Source organism: Apis cerana, linkage group LG12 (assembly GCF_029169275.1).
Source record: "Apis cerana isolate GH-2021 linkage group LG12, AcerK_1.0, whole genome shotgun sequence".
NCBI classification, from domain to species: Eukaryota; Metazoa; Arthropoda; class Insecta; order Hymenoptera; family Apidae; genus Apis; species Apis cerana.
The window spans coordinates 7,511,303-7,529,746 of record NC_083863.1 but is presented as its reverse complement, the minus strand read 5'-3'; the positions used below and the strand labels follow the sequence as shown (position 1 = coordinate 7,529,746).

Genomic DNA, 18,444 nt, shown 5'->3' with positions numbered 1-18,444 from the left:
CCATGATATTCCATATACGATGTTAATAAAACCAATCTAAATGATAAATCTCTCAAAGAGAACTATATAAGTATAAATTAGTTGCAATATTCTTATAGTATTCGTATAGTTCTTAGCTTGGTATCGATTTTTAAAAAATAATCTTTAAAAAATTTTCAAAAGAAATATAGACAATTTTTTAAAGAATAATCTACGAAAATCGATATCAATTATTAGGTTTTCATCATACTCATCATTTCGAGGAGATAACTACGAACATAAACCCTTCTAAAAACAAAGAAAAAAAACATAAAATGTTGCCATGAATTTAAATATAAAATATAAAATCATAAAAAAAAAGATAAAATAAATTCAACAAATTGGAAACATACATTAAATTAGAAAATAAATAATAAAAAAAAACACAAATAACATAGAAAGAAAAAATTAATATAAAGTTTAAATATATTAGAGACATATTGACATATAACCTAAAAAGAAGAATTAAAATAAAAATTATTTACAATAAATTATACAATATTAACAATAGATCATTAGAATTATCGTAATTCAACTTAATATAGTAAATTATAATAAAAAATTAAAATCTAAAATGTTGTCCATTGTTGTCTCACATCGTCCATCGACGAACTTTTAAATTAATTTAATTTAAATTAATTTAAAATCTTAATAACTAGGTTTAAAATGTATTTGCAATATCCATATCAAGAATACTCTCGAATATATTAATTTATAAATAATATCTGCAGTCCAGTTTAATTAATTAAAAATTAAAAGTCAAAATAATTAAATGAATTATACAAAGTTTATACTGGACTGCAGATGTGCGTAGTTCTTAGCTTGTCATCGCTTTCCAAACATTATCATTGATAAAATATATTTGATATTTTTAGATTTAAAATATTTCGAAAACTTGAATAATGAAATAAATTTTGTGAATGAAGTAAAATTTTGGAAAGCGATGCCAATTACCAGGTCTCACCGACGAGGAGGTGACTACGCATCGAGACCCACCTAAACCTAAAAAATAAAAAATAAAAAAAACATAAAAATTAATGATTAATTCAAATAAATTAAATATAAAATACAAAATAAAAAAGATTAATTAATAATAAAATACATAATAAAATAATACATAATAATATAAAATATACATAAGTAGATTAAAGATAATATACATAAGTAGATAAAAGAAAAAGTACATACATGAATAGATTAAAAGAAATATTCATTAATTATAAATTTAAAACATTATGAAATAACATAATTATTTGAATTAATGGATCTTTACAACGATTTTTACAAAAGTTTTTTACATTCGCTCGCTAATTAATCCCACGTTGTCCAACGATGATAGCTTAAAACTAACTTAAACTATATTTTAAAATCTTAAATCTATAATTTACAATACATAACAATTTTATTAATATTATCCGTATCAAGAATACTCCCATCTAATTTAATGCGAAAAAAAGAAATATTCAAAATTATTTATACTAGAAATATTCAAAATCACTTACAATAAGTAAAACTTCAATAAAAATAGAGAGAAATCAAAATGTTCAAAAAGCAAATAAATATAGGCCAAGAAAATAATAATTTTAGAAGAAGAACATTAAAAGAAGAACCGAAGATCGATAAAAAATCAATTCTTTCCGTTACTCTCATATCACGACTTACATCAACTTACGAAAATCGATGTAACATCAGACAGATGATATTTGCCAGTAATGACCAATCAAGGGTTACGACAATGGCCTTATAGTTAAACGCCTTATGTCCCAACGACACAGGAAGGAACAAGGCATAAATCCCTGACCACCATAGCCGAATTACAAATACGACGTTCCACCACAAGACCTAACTCTAATCGAGTACTCGAAGATACTAATCGATCAGAACGCTGACCCTTAACTGGCCATCGGAACCGAGCACCAGCTCAACGATTCCACCGTTACATGACATAAGATTGACTTGAAATAAGCAACAAAAGAGAAGAAGAAAATATAAAATATCCGAAAGGATACAATTGAAGAAGAAAATGCTAATCATTTATACTAAACAAAACTTTAATAAAAAAAGAGAGAACTCAAAAAGTTCAAAAAGCGATTAAATGCAGGCCAAGAAAATAATAAGCATTAGAAGAAGAATCTAAGATCGATGGAAAATCGACCATCTCTATCGCTCTCATATCACGACTTACATCAATGGATTTACGAAAATCGATGGACAGATGATACTCACCAGTGACCAATCGAGGGTTACGACAACGGCCTAATAGTTGAACGTCTTATGTCCCAACGACACAGGAAGGAGCAAGGCATAAATCCCTGACCACCGGAGCCGGATTACAAAGACGACGTTCCACCACAAGACCTAATTCTAATCGAGTACTCGAAGATACCAATCGATTAGAACGCGGACCCTTAACTGGCCACCGGAAGTAGAGCACCGGCCCAACGATTTCTACCACTGTTGCATGACATGAGATTAAAATACGCGAGAAAAGAAAAAAAGAAAATATAAAATAATTAAAAGGATAAATTGAGGAAGAAAGTGAAAAGCGAATAATTATTTAAATAAAAACCCGAGATGAAAAATAATGAAAACGAAAAGCGAGAATATAAAAGGGAAGTAAAGAAAGAGAATTAAAAATTTAGTTTTTAGTTTTCGCTTTAAATTAGAAAGTATATCTCGATACGGAAAACGCACTTATAATACACTTATATAAATTAGATTAAATTTATTGTAATAATACATTAACTTATAACTAATATCTGCAGTCCAGTTTAATTAATTAAAAATTAAAATCAAAATAATTAAATAATTATTATACAAAGTTTATACTGGACTGCAGATGTGCGTAGTTCTTGGCTTGCCATCGCTTTCCACACACTATCATTGATGAAATGTATTTGATATTTACAGATTTAAAATATTTCGAAAACTTTTTAATGAAATAAATTTTGTGATATAAGATTTTTGAAAGCGATGCCAATTACCGAGTCTCACCGACGAGGAGGTGACTACGCATCGAGACCCACCTAAACCTAAAAAATAAAAAAAAACATTAAAATTAATGATTAATTCAAATAAATTAAATATAAAAAAATAACAAATAAAATATAAAAGATTAATTAAAAACAATAAATAGATGAAAAGAAATATAAAAGAAATATTTATTAATTATAAATACATTATGAAATGACATAATTATTTGATTATTTATTAATGGATCTTTACAACGATTTTTACAAAAGTTTTTTATATTCGCTCGCTAATTAATTCCACGTTGTCCAACGATGATACCTTAAAACTAACTTAAACTATATTTTAAAATCTTAAACCTATAATTTACAATACATAACAATTTTATTAATATTATTCGTATCAGAAATATTCTCGTTTAACTTAAAGCGAAAAAAAGAAAAATTCAAAATCATTTATACTAAATCATTTATAATAAATAAAATTTAAAAAAAAAAAAAAAGAAGTCAAAAGCAAGTAAATACAGACCAAAAAAATAATAAGCATTAGAAGAAGAACTTACGATCGATAAAAAATCAACTTTTTCTGTCGCCCCTAAACGACTTACATCAATGAACTTACGAAAATCGATGGAAGTCCTGCCACTATTGCATGACAGTGCAATATTGTGATTGACAGTGATTTAGAAAAAGCGACGAAAAATTTGCAAACATCTTAAAATAATAAATAAAAAGGAATATATTCTAGAAGAAATAAACGAATACTTTAAATATAAATGGGAATTTGTGATGGAATGGCAAGAAAAGAAATCATTTGGGAATAAGTAAAATAATTTTGTTTTCGCTTTAAGTTAGGGAGAATATTTTGATACGAAATGCGTACAGTAAATACAACTTGCAACTTAATCGGGGATATTTTATTAGTTGCTTCAAAAAATTTATGTTCATACTTACTTAGTACTTACATTGTTGAAGAATAAAATAAAAACGAGAATATCTTGATACAGATTTTATTTGTATTTGCAGTCTATATATACTATATGTCCATATTATACTATATCCATATCAACAATATATATCAACTATATCAACAATGTATATCAACAATTGATCAAGATAATTAAATGGAATGTTTAAATTGAACTGCAAATATTACATATATTATATATATTACATATTAAATATGCATGAAATAATTTAATGTAAGAATAAATTAAATCTGAAAAAAAGAACCTGAAAAAAAAGAATCTGAAAAGAATTAAATATAAAAACAATTATATGAAATAAAAATAAATTAAAAATCTTAAATGTAAAACAAATAAATAAAAATATAAATTTGATTTTGATATTTTGCAAAATATCAAAAATAATACTACCTATACTACCTATACTACTAATACTACCTATAGCTCAATCTAGACGAAATATCAAAATATCAAATATCCAAAATATCCAAAAAGAATTTAATAATTTAAATTGAGCTGTAGACACTCCGTAATTCTTAGTTTGGTATCGTTTTTAAAGAATAATTTTTAGAAAATTTTCAAAGATTAATCCAATTAATACAAAAATCAATATCAATTACCATGTCTCACCAACGAGGAGGTGACTATGCATCGAGACTCACCTAAAACTAAAAAAAAAAAAATTAAAATTAATTATTAACTTTAACAAATTAAAAAAAATATAAATATAAATTATAAATAAATATAAAAATTAAATAAATCTGAAATATAAAAAAAATATGAATTATGAATACATAAAAGGAAATAATTATTTGAATTATTATACAATAGAACTTGACAATGATCTTTACAGCATTTTTTTATATTTTTACCCCACAAATTTATCCCACAATGTCCAGCGATGAGACTAAATCTATCTTAATTTAGACCTAATAATAATACTAAATCTACCTTAATTTACACCTAATAATAATACTAAATCAAAGATTCATGCACCCCATTGATATCACTTGATATTAAAGATACCCACTTTAAACGAAGAAAAGTTATTGACACAATAAAAAAATTGTATAAGAAAAAAAAGAAATTAAGAAAATTTAAATTTTATATAATAGTCGATTTATAAGAATCATCAAACAAATGATAACCTTGTTGATCAGCAGAGAGTTACGACAGCGGCCTAGTAATTAAATGCATAGTGTCCACAACGACCACGAGAAGGAATTAGAAATCATTTCAGGACCACCTGAGCCGAATTACCAAGACATAGTCCTAACGACTTACAGGAAGGAACTAAAATCTTTCTAAAACCACTGAAGTCGAATTACCGAAGACGACATTTAATATACAGGACCTATCTCTGATCAAATATACAAAGATATCAATCGATCAGAGCGCGGACCTTCGACTGACCACCGAAAGTAGAACATCAGTCCGATGAAATCTTGCAATCTTTTTGTGAGATAAAGATTTTTGAAGAATAAAAAGTTTGGAAGGCGATGTTAATTACCACCGATGAAGAGATGATTACTCATCGAGACCTAAAGCTAAGAAATACATTAAATAATACAAAAAATACAATAATACAAAACAAAATACATTAAAAAAATGTTATACAAAAATTAAACAAATCTGAAACACAAAATAAAGATTAATAACATAAATTAATAAACATGCAATAAAGCTAAGAAATACATTAAATAATACAAAAAATACAATAATACAAAACAAAATACATTAAAAAAAAGGTTATATAAAAATTAAACAAATCTGAAACACAAAATAAAGATTAATAACATAAATTAATAAACATGCAATAAATTTTTATAAAAATTATTGCAGAAATTTTTTACATTTTTCGCTTTGTCCATCGTCATCCAAGGTCATTCCAAGTTGTCCTACATTGTCCAACGTCGTTCCCCGTTGTCCATCGTCATCTTATGTTGTCTGATGTTGTCCATCGTCATCTTATGTTGTCTGATGTTGTCCATCGTCATCTTATGTTGTCCCACGTTGTCCCATATTGTCCATCGAGATATTAAGTTATCTTAAATTATCTAAATAATAACATGTTAATACTAAATCCAAAATATATATAACATTTCTATTAACATAGAATGTAGAAGTATCAAAAATACTATCATCTAATTTAAAGCGAAGAAAGTAAAATTAAAAATATTAATCATTACTAATAAACAAAATTACAATATAAAGAGCATTTAAAATACAAATGTTCAAAAACGTATCAAATGCGATCCAAAAAAATAAAAAATATTAAAAAAACATCTAAAGTCCGATGATTGATGAAAAAAAAGAAAAAACTTAAAAAATTAACCTTCTCTATCGCCCCCATGTCACGACTTACATCGGTGGACGAAAGTCGCTGGACGGATGATACTCACCAGTGACCAATCGAGGGTTACGACAACGGCCTAATAGTTGAACGCCTTATGTCCCAACGACACAGGAAGGAGCAAGGCATAAATCCCTGACCACCATAGGATTACAAAGACGACGTTCTACCACAAGACCTAACTCTAATTGAGTACTCGAAGATACTAATCAGAGCGCGAATCCTTAACTGGCCACCGGAAGTAGAGCATCGGCCCAACAACTCCTACCACCGTTGCATGACATGAGATTAAAATAATCGAGAATATAAAAAAAATATAAAAGAAGAATAAGAAAATTAAAAATTTTTATTTTTCGCTTTAAATTAGAAGTATATTTTGATACTTATTGTAATAAACGGGATCGCACTTATTACAATAAATTTAATGCAATATATGTATTGTATTAACTTATAACTAATATCTGCAGTCCAATTTAATTAATTAAAAATTAAAAATCAAAATAATTAAATGAATTATGCAAAGTTTATACTGGACTGCAGATGTGCGTAGTTCTTAGCTTGCCATCGCTTTCCACACACTATCATTGATGAAATATATTTGATATATATAGATTTTATTTTAAAATATTTCGGAAACTTTTTAATGAAATAAATTCTGTGATATAAGATTTTCGAAAGCGATGCCAATTACCGAGTCTCACCGACGAGGAGGTGACTACGCATCGAGACCCACCTAAACCTAAAAAATAAAAAAAAAACATTAAAATTAATGATTAATTCAAATAAATTAAATATAAAACATAATAAATAAAATACAAAAGATTAATTAATAACAATACATAAGTAGATGAAAAGAAATATAAAAGAAATATTCATTAATTATAAATAAATAAATATAATAATAATTATAATTATGAAATGACATAATTATTATAATTAATGTACAATGGATCTTTACAATGATTTTTATAAGAGTCTTTTACATTCATCGCTTATAATTAATCCAACAATGAAGCTTAAAACAAACTTAATCTATATTTTAAAATCTTAAATCTATAATTTACAATACATAACAATTTTATTAATATTATCCGTATCAAGAATACTCCCATCTAATTTAATGCGAAAAAAAGAAATATTCAAAATTATTTATACTAGAAATATTCAAAATCACTTACAATAAGTAAAACTTCAATAAAAATAGAGAGAAATCAAAATGTTCAAAAAGCAAATAAATATAGGCCAAGAAAATAATAATTTTAGAAGAAGAACATTAAAAGAAGAACCGAAGATCGATAAAAAATCAATTCTTTCCGTTACTCTCATATCACGACTTACATCAACTTACGAAAATCGATGTAACATCAGACAGATGATATTTGCCAGTAATGACCAATCAAGGGTTACGACAATGGCCTTATAGTTAAACGCCTTATGTCCCAACGACACAGGAAGGAACAAGGCATAAATCCCTGACCACCATAGCCGAATTACAAATACGACGTTCCACCACAAGACCTAACTCTAATCGAGTACTCGAAGATACTAATCGATCAGAACGCTGACCCTTAACTGGCCATCGGAACCGAGCACCAGCTCAACGATTCCACCGTTACATGACATAAGATTGACTTGAAATAAGCAACAAAGAGAAGAAGAAAATATAAAATATCCGAAAGGATACAATTGAAGAAGAAAATGCTAATCATTTATACTAAACAAAACTTTAATAAAAAAAGAGAGAACTCAAAAAGTTCAAAAAGCGATTAAATGCAGGCCAAGAAAATAATAAGCATTAGAAGAAGAATCTAAGATCGATGGAAAATCGACCATCTCTATCGCTCTCATATCACGACTTACATCAATGGATTTACGAAAATCGATGGACAGATGATACTCACCAGTGACCAATCGAGGGTTACGACAACGGCCTAATAGTTGAACGTCTTATGTCCCAACGACACAGGAAGGAGCAAGGCATAAATCCCTGACCACCGGAGCCGGATTACAAAGACGACGTTCCACCACAAGACCTAATTCTAATCGAGTACTCGAAGATACCAATCGATTAGAACGCGGACCCTTAACTGGCCACCGGAAGTAGAGCACCGGCCCAACGATTTCTACCACTGTTGCATGACATGAGATTAAAATACGCGAGAAAAGAAAAAAAGAAAATATAAAATAATTAAAAGGATAAATTGAGGAAGAAAGTGAAAAGCGAATAATTATTTAAATAAAAACCCGAGATGAAAAATAATGAAAACGAAAAGCGAGAATATAAAAGGGAAGTAAAGAAAGAGAATTAAAAATTTAGTTTTTAGTTTTCGCTTTAAATTAGAAAGTATATCTCGAAAACGCACTTATAATACACTTATATAAATTAGATTAAATTTATTGTAATAATACATTAACTTATAACTAATATCTGCAGTCCAGTTTAATTAATTAAAAATTAAAATCAAAATAATTAAATAATTATTATACAAAGTTTATACTGGACTGCAGATGTGCGTAGTTCTTGGCTTGCCATCGCTTTCCACACACTATCATTGATGAAATGTATTTGATATTTACAGATTTAAAATATTTCGAAAACTTTTTAATGAAATAAATTTTGTGATATAAGATTTTTGAAAGCGATGCCAATTACCGAGTCTCACCGACGAGGAGGTGACTACGCATCGAGACCCACCTAAACCTAAAAAATAAAAAAAAACATTAAAATTAATGATTAATTCAAATAAATTAAATATAAAAAAATAACAAATAAAATATAAAAGATTAATTAAAAACAATAAATAGATGAAAAGAAATATAAAAGAAATATTTATTAATTATAAATACATTATGAAATGACATAATTATTTGATTATTTATTAATGGATCTTTACAACGATTTTTACAAAAGTTTTTTATATTCGCTCGCTAATTAATTCCACGTTGTCCAACGATGATACCTTAAAACTAACTTAAACTATATTTTAAAATCTTAAACCTATAATTTACAATACATAACAATTTTATTAATATTATTCGTATCAGAAATATTCTCGTTTAACTTAAAGCGAAAAAAAGAAAAATTCAAAATCATTTATACTAAATCATTTATAATAAATAAAATTTCAATAAAAAAAAAAGAGAAGTCAAAAAGCAAGTAAATACAGACCAAAAAAATAATAAGCATTAGAAGAAGAACTTACGATCGATAAAAAATCAACTTTTTCTGTCGCCCCTAAACGACTTACATCAATGAACTTACGAAAATCGATGGAAGTCCTGCCACTATTGCATGACAGTGCAATATTGTGATTGACAGTGATTTAGAAAAAGCGACGAAAAATTTGCAAACATCTTAAAATAATAAATAAAAAGGAATATATTCTAGAAGAAATAAACGAATACTTTAAATATAAATGGGAATTTGTGATGGAATGGCAAGAAAAGAAATCATTTGGGAATAAGTAAAATAATTTTGTTTTCGCTTTAAGTTAGGGAGAATATTTTGATACGAAATGCGTACAGTAAATACAACTTGCAACTTAATCGGGGATATTTTATTAGTTGCTTCAAAAAATTTATGTTCATACTTACTTAGTACTTACATTGTTGAAGAATAAAATAAAAAACGAGAATATCTTGATACAGATTTTATTTGTATTTGCAGTCTATATATACTATATGTCCATATTATACTATATCCATATCAACAATATATATCAACTATATCAACAATGTATATCAACAATTGATCAAGATAATTAAATGGAATGTTTAAATTGAACTGCAAATATTACATATATTATATATATTACATATTAAATATGCATGAAATAATTTAATGTAAGAATAAATTAAATCTGAAAAAAAGAACCTGAAAAAAAAGAATCTGAAAAGAATTAAATATAAAAACAATTATATGAAATAAAAATAAATTAAAAATCTTAAATGTAAAACAAATAAATAAAAATATAAATTTGATTTTGATATTTTGCAAAATATCAAAAATAATACTACCTATACTACCTATACTACTAATACTACCTATAGCTCAATCTAGACGAAATATCAAAATATCAAATATCCAAAATATCCAAAAAGAATTTAATAATTTAAATTGAGCTGTAGACACTCCGTAATTCTTAGTTTGGTATCGTTTTTAAAGAATAATTTTTAGAAAATTTTCAAAGATTAATCCAATTAATACAAAAATCAATATCAATTACCATGTCTCACCAACGAGGAGGTGACTATGCATCGAGACTCACCTAAAACTAAAAAAAAAAATTAAAATTAATTATTAACTTTAACAAATTAAAAAAAATATAAATATAAATTATAAATAAATATAAAAATTAAATAAATCTGAAATATAAAAAAAATATGAATTATGAATACATAAAAGGAAATAATTATTTGAATTATTATACAATAGAACTTGACAATGATCTTTACAGCATTTTTTTATATTTTTTACCCCACAAATTTATCCCACAATGTCCAGCGATGAGACTAAATCTATCTTAATTTAGACCTAATAATAATACTAAATCTACCTTAATTTACACCTAATAATAATACTAAATCAAAGATTCATGCACCCCATTGATATCACTTGATATTAAAGATACCCACTTTAAACGAAGAAAAGTTATTGACACAATAAAAAAATTGTATAAGAAAAAAAAGAAATTAAGAAAATTTAAATTTTATATAATAGTCGATTTATAAGAATCATCAAACAAATGATAACCTTGTTGATCAGCAGAGAGTTACGACAGCGGCCTAGTAATTAAATGCATAGTGTCCACAACGACCACGAGAAGGAATTAGAAATCATTTCAGGACCACCTGAGCCGAATTACCAAGACATAGTCCTAACGACTTACAGGAAGGAACTAAAATCTTTCTAAAACCACTGAAGTCGAATTACCGAAGACGACATTTAATATACAGGACCTATCTCTGATCAAATATACAAAGATATCAATCGATCAGAGCGCGGACCTTCGACTGACCACCGAAAGTAGAACATCAGTCCGATGAAATCTTGCAATCTTTTTGTGAGATAAAGATTTTTGAAGAATAAAAAGTTTGGAAGGCGATGTTAATTACCACCGATGAAGAGATGATTACTCATCGAGACCTAAAGCTAAGAAATACATTAAATAATACAAAAAATACAATAATACAAAACAAAATACATTAAAAAAATGTTATACAAAAATTAAACAAATCTGAAACACAAAATAAAGATTAATAACATAAATTAATAAACATGCAATAAAGCTAAGAAATACATTAAATAATACAAAAAATACAATAATACAAAACAAAATACATTAAAAAAAAGGTTATATAAAAATTAAACAAATCTGAAACACAAAATAAAGATTAATAACATAAATTAATAAACATGCAATAAAGCTAAGAAATACATTAAATAATACAAAAAATACAATAATACAAAACAAAATACATTAAAAAAAAGGTTATATAAAAATTAAACAAATCTGAAACACAAAATAAAGATTAATAACATAAATTAATAAACATGCAATAAATTTTTATAAAAATTATTGCAGAAATTTTTTACATTTTTCGCTTTGTCCATCGTCATCCAAGGTCATTCCAAGTTGTCCTACATTGTCCAACGTCGTTCCCCGTTGTCCATCGTCATCTTATGTTGTCTGATGTTGTCCATCGTCATCTTATGTTGTCTGATGTTGTCCATCGTCATCTTATGTTGTCCCACGTTGTCCCATATTGTCCATCGAGATATTAAGTTATCTTAAATTATCTAAATAATAACATGTTAATACTAAATCCAAAATATATATAACATTTCTATTAACATAGAATGTAGAAGTATCAAAAATACTATCATCTAATTTAAAGCGAAGAAAGTAAAATTAAAAATATTAATCATTACTAATAAACAAAATTATAATATAAAGAGCATTTAAAATACAAATGTTCAAAAATGTATCAAATGCGATCTAAAAGAATAAAAAGTATTAAAAAAACACCTAAAGTCCGATGATTGATGAAAAAGAAGAAAAAACTTAAAAAATTAATCTTCTCTATCATCCTCATGTCACGACTTACATCGGTGGACGAAAGTCGCTGGACGGATGATACTCACCAGTGACCAATCGAGGGTTACGACAACGGCCTAATAGTTGAACGCCTTATGTCCCAACGACACAGGAAGGAGCAAGGCATAAATCCCTGACCACCATAGGATTACAAAGACGACGTTCTACCACAAGACCTAACTCTAATTGAGTACTCGAAGATACTAATCAGAGCGCGGACCCTTAACTGGCCACCGAAAGTATCATCGGCCCAACAATTCCTACCACCGTTACATGACATGAGATTAAAATAATCGAGAATATAAAAAAAATATAAAAAAAGAATAAGAAAATTAAAAATTTTTATTTTTCGCTTTAAATTAGAGAGTATATCTTGATACTTTGTAATAAACGGGAACGCACTTATTACAATAAATTTAATCTAATACATATAATACATTAACTTATAACTAATATCTGCAGTCCAATTTAATTAATTAAAAATTAAAAATCAAAATAATTAAATGAATTATATAAAGTTTATTGGACTGCAGATTGCCGGGTTACATCGAGGTGGGTAACTATGCATCGAAACCCACCTAAGATTAAAAAGTAAAAAAAAACATTAAAATTAATGATTAATTCAAATAAATTAAATATGAAAAATAACAAATAAAATATAAAAGATTAATTAATAGCAATACATAAATATATTAAAAGAAATATAAAAGAAATATTCATTAATTGTAAATACATTAATGAAATGACATAATTATTTGAATTAATGTATAATGGATCTTTACAACGATTTTTACAAAAGTTTTTTACATTCGCTCGCTAATTAATCGCACGTTGTCCAACGATGATTGCTTATAAAACTAACTTAAACTATATTTTAAAATCTTAAACCTATAATTTATAATACATAACATTTTTATTAATATTATTCGTATCAAGAATACTCTCGTCTAACTTAAAGCAAAAAAAATAAAAATTCAAAATATTATTAATTTATACTAAAACAAAATACTTCAATAAAAAAAAAGAGAACTAAAAATGTTCAAAAATGTTAAGTAAATGCAGATCAAGTAAATAATAAACATTAAAAGAAGAATAAAGATACGTGATTGATGAAAAATCAACCGTCTTTGTCGCTCTCATATCACTTATATCAATGGATTTACGAAAATCGATGGACAGATGATACTCACCAGTGACCAATCGAGGGTTACGACAACGGCCTAATAGTTGAACGTCTTATGTCGCAACAACACAGGAAGGAGCAAGGCATAAATCCCTGACCACCATAGGATTACAAAGACGACGTTCTACCACAAGACCTAACTCTAATTGAGTACTCGAAGATACTAATCAGAGCGCGGACCCTTAACTGGCCACCGGAAGTAGAGCATCGGCCTAACAACTCCTACCACCGTTGCATGACATGAGATTAAAATAATCGAGAATATAAAAAAAATATAAAAAAAGAATAAGAAAATTAAAAATTTTTATTTTTCGCTTTAAATTAGGAAGTATATTTTGATACTTATTGTAATAAACGGGAGCGCACTTATTACAATAAATTTAATCCAATACATATATTGCATTAACTTATAACTAATATCTGCAGTCCAGTTTAATTAATTAAAAATTAAAATCAAAATAATTAAATAATTATTATACAAAGTTTATACTGGACTGCAGATGTGCGTAGTTCTTAGCTTGCCATCGCTTTCCACACACTATCATTGATGAAATATATTTGATATTTATAAATTTAAAATATTTCGAAAACTTTTTAATGAAATAAATTTTGTGATATAAGATTTTTGAAAGCGATGCCAATTACCGAGTCTCACCGACGAGGAGGTGACTACGCATCGAGACCCACCTAAACCTAAAAAATAAAAAAAAACATTAAAATTAATGATTAGTTCAAATAAATTAAATATAAAAAAATAACAAATAAAATATAAAAGATTAATTAAAAACAATAAATAGATGAAAAGAAATATAAAAGAAATATTTATTAATTATAAATACATTATGAAATGACATAATTATTTGATTATTTATTAATGGATCTTTACAACGATTTTTACAAAAGTTTTTTATATTCGCTCGCTAATTAATTCCACGTTGTCCAACGATGATACCTTAAAACTAACTTAAACTATATTTTAAAATCTTAAACCTATAATTTACAATACATAACAATTTTATTAATATTATTCGTATCAGAAATATTCTCGTTTAACTTAAAGCGAAAAAAAGAAAAATTCAAAATCATTTATACTAAATCATTTATAATAAATAAAATTTCAATAAAAAAAAAAGAGAAGTCAAAAAGCAAGTAAATACAGACCAAAAAAATAATAAGCATTAGAAGAAGAACTTACGATCGATAAAAAAATCAACTCTTTCTGTCGCCCTCATACGACTTACATCAATGAACTTACGAAAATCGATGGAACTCCAGGCACTATTGCATGACAGTGCAATATTGCCACTATTGTGATTGACAGCGATTTAGAAAAAGCGACGAAAAATTTGCAAACATCTTAAAATAATAAATAAAAAGGAATATATTCTAGAAGAAATAAACGAATACTTTAAATATAAATGGGAATTTGTGATGGAATGGCAAGAAAAGAAATCATTTGGGAATAAGTAAAATAATTTTGTTTTCGCTTTAAGTTAGGGAGAATATTTTGATACGAAATGCGTACAGTAAATACAACTTGCAACTTAATCGGGGATATTTTAGTTGCTTCAAAAAATTTATGTTCATACTTACTTAGTATTTACATTGTTGAAGAATAAAATAAAAAACGATAATATCTTGGTACAGATTTTATTTGTATTTGCAGTCTATATATACTATATGTCCATATTATACTATATCCATCAACAATATATATCAACTATATCAACAATGTATATCAACAATTGATCAAGATAATTAAATGGAATGCTTAAATTGAACTGCAAATATTACGTATATTATATATATTACATATTAAATATGCATGAAATGTAAAAAATAATTTAATGTAAGAATAAATTAAATCTGAAAAAAAGAACCTGAAAAAAAAGAATCTGAAAAGAATTAAATATAAAAACAATTATATGAAATAAAAATAAATTAAAAATCTTAAATGTAAAACAAATAAATAAAAATATAAATTTGATTTTGATATTTTGCAAAATATCAAAAATAATACTACCTATACTACCTATACTACTAATACTACCTATAGCTCAATCTAGACGAAATATCAAAATATCAAATATCCAAAATATCCAAAAAGAATTTAATAATTTAAATTGAGCTGTAGACACTCCGTAATTCTTAGTTTGGTATCGTTTTTAAAGAATAATTTTTAGAAAATTTTCAAAGATTAATCCAATTAATACAAAAATCAATATCAATTACCATGTCTCACCAACGAGGAGGTGACTATGCATCGAGACTCACCTAAAACTAAAAAAAAAAAAATTAAAATTAATTATTAACTTTAACAAATTAAAAAAAATATAAATATAAATTATAAATAAATATAAAAATTAAATAAATCTGAAATATAAAAAAAATATGAATTATGAATACATAAAAGGAAATAATTATTTGAATTATTATACAATAGAACTTGACAATGATCTTTACAGCATTTTTTTTTTATATTTTTTACCCCACAAATTTATCCCACAATGTCCAGCGATGAGACTAAATCTATCTTAATTTAGACCTAATAATAATACTAAATCTACCTTAATTTACACCTAATAATAATACTAAATCAAAGATTCATGCACCCCATTGATATCACTTGATATTAAAGATACCCACTTTAAACGAAGAAAAGTTATTGACACAATAAAAAAATTGTATAAGAAAAAAAAGAAATTAAGAAAATTTAAATTTTATATAATAGTCGATTTATAAGAATCATCAAACAAATGATAACCTTGTTGATCAGCAGAGAGTTACGACAGCGGCCTAGTAATTAAATGCATAGTGTCCACAACGACCACGAGAAGGAATTAGAAATCATTTCAGGACCACCTGAGCCGAATTACCAAGACATAGTCCTAACGACTTACAGGAAGGAACTAAAATCTTTCTAAAACCACTGAAGTCGAATTACCGAAGACGACATTTAATATACAGGACCTATCTCTGATCAAATATACAAAGATATCAATCGATCAGAGCGCGGACCTTCGACTGACCACCGAAAGTAGAACATCAGTCCGATGAAATCTTGCAATCTTTTTGTGAGATAAAGATTTTTGAAGAATAAAAGTTTGGAAGGCGATGTTAATTACCACCGATGAAGAGATGATTACTCATCGAGACCTAAAGCTAAGAAATACATTAAATAATACAAAAAATACAATAATACAAAACAAAATACATTAAAAAAATGTTATACAAAAATTAAACAAATCTGAAACACAAAATAAAGATTAATAACATAAATTAATAAACATGCAATAAAGCTAAGAAATACATTAAATAATACAAAAAATACAATAATACAAAACAAAATACATTAAAAAAAAGGTTATATAAAAATTAAACAAATCTGAAACACAAAATAAAGATTAATAACATAAATTAATAAACATGCAATAAAGCTAAGAAATACATTAAATAATACAAAAAATACAATAATACAAAACAAAATACATTAAAAAAAAGGTTATATAAAAATTAAACAAATCTGAAACACAAAATAAAGATTAATAACATAAATTAATAAACATGCAATAAATTTTTATAAAAATTATTGCAGAAATTTTTTACATTTTTCGCTTTGTCCATCGTCATCCAAGGTCATTCCAAGTTGTCCTACATTGTCCAACGTCGTTCCCCGTTGTCCATCGTCATCTTATGTTGTCTGATGTTGTCCATCGTCATCTTATGTTGTCCCACGTTGTCCCATATTGTCCATCGAGATATTAAGTTATCTTAAATTATCTAAATAATAACATGTTAATACTAAATCCAAAATATATATAACATTTCTATTAACATAGAATGTAGAAGTATCAAAAATACTATCATCTAATTTAAAGCGAAGAAAGTAAAATTAAAAATATTAATCATTACTAATAAACAAAATTACAATATAAAGAGCATTTAAAATACAAATGTTCAAAAACGTATCAAATGCGATCCAAAAAAATAAAAAATATTAAAAAAACATCTAAAGTCCGATGATTGATGAAAAAAAAGAAAAAACTTAAAAAATTAACCTTCTCTATCGCCCCCATGTCACGACTTACATCGGTGGACGAAAGTCGCTGGACGGATGATACTCACCAGTGACCAATCGAGGGTTACGACAACGGCCTAATAGTTGAACGCCTTATGTCCCAACGACACAGGAAGGAGCAAGGCATAAATCCCTGACCACCATAGGATTACAAAGACGACGTTCTACCACAAGACCTAACTCTAATTGAGTACTCGAAGATACTAATCAGAGCGCGAATCCTTAACTGGCCACCGGAAGTAGAGCATCGGCCCAACAACTCCTACCACCGTTGCATGACATGAGATTAAAATAATCGAGAATATAAAAAAAATATAAAAGAAGAATAAGAAAATTAAAAATTTTTATTTTTCGCTTTAAATTAGGAAGTATATTTTGATACTTATTGTAATAAACGGGATCGCACTTATTACAATAAATTTAATGCAATATATGTATTGTATTAACTTATAACTAATATCTGCAGTCCAATTTAATTAATTAAAAATTAAAAATCAAAATAATTAAATGAATTATGCAAAGTTTATACTGGACTGCAGATGTGCGTAGTTCTTAGCTTGCCATCGCTTTCCACACACTATCATTGATGAAATATATTTGATATATATAGATTTTATTTTAAAATATTTCGGAAACTTTTTAATGAAATAAATTCTGTGATATAAGATTTTCGAAAGCGATGCCAATTACCGAGTCTCACCGACGAGGAGGTGACTACGCATCGAGACCCACCTAAACCTAAAAAATAAAAAAAAAACATTAAAATTAATGATTAATTCA

General features: G+C 26.5%; 2 long non-coding RNA genes across 2 annotated transcripts; both read right to left on the bottom strand.

Annotated features, from left to right (window-relative positions):
- Window positions 1–426: 426 nt before the first annotated feature.
- On the bottom strand, window positions 427–6,655 carry LOC133667057 (uncharacterized). The gene is made up of 2 exons (XR_009832166.1): window positions 5,806–6,655; window positions 427–4,620 (listed from the first exon to the last, which is right to left on the bottom strand). It is a non-coding gene; the product is annotated as an uncharacterized LOC133667057 (long non-coding RNA).
- Window positions 6,656–9,161: 2,506 nt separating this feature from the next.
- On the bottom strand, window positions 9,162–16,682 carry LOC133667056 (uncharacterized). The gene is made up of 2 exons (XR_009832165.1): window positions 11,902–16,682; window positions 9,162–10,579 (listed from the first exon to the last, which is right to left on the bottom strand). It is a non-coding gene; the product is annotated as an uncharacterized LOC133667056 (long non-coding RNA).
- Window positions 16,683–18,444: the final 1,762 nt, after the last annotated feature.